The sequence below is a fragment of the Salarias fasciatus genome, chromosome 5, assembly GCF_902148845.1.
Source record: "Salarias fasciatus chromosome 5, fSalaFa1.1, whole genome shotgun sequence".
Lineage (NCBI taxonomy): Eukaryota > Metazoa > Chordata > Actinopteri > Blenniiformes > Blenniidae > Salarias > Salarias fasciatus.
In genome coordinates, this window is record NC_043749.1 from 7,583,238 (window position 1) to 7,583,675 (window position 438).

Sequence of the window (438 nt, forward strand, 5' to 3'; positions counted from 1 at the left end):
AAGCTGTTCCAGACCCGCCTGATCTCCGACGGCCTCGGCCGCAAGGCCACGGCTCGCTTTATTGCCCCCAGTTTGCCACATGCTCCCCGCGTTACATGAGCGCTGCATTTCCAGGCCAAGAAACACCGAAAAGGTGTTAACCATCCATTGTGGGAAACGTGAGGCTGTGTGATAGGAAATACAGCGCCAGCTCTGTCAACAAAGGCACTCCCAAGATAAACGTCATGATGGCGGTCAGAACGTGGATGAAACGCCTCATTTGTGAATAAATACAACTTTTTACTTTATAGAAGTTGTGGAGATGTGCAGAAACCTTGGTCTCACTCATCACTGAAGAGAAAGACAAAACCATGTCTTTTTTTAGTGCTCTGCTTCCATCTAGTGGCGGATAACTGAACTGAAGTCCCCCCACCTCCCAAAAAAAAAATAACAAGCTCA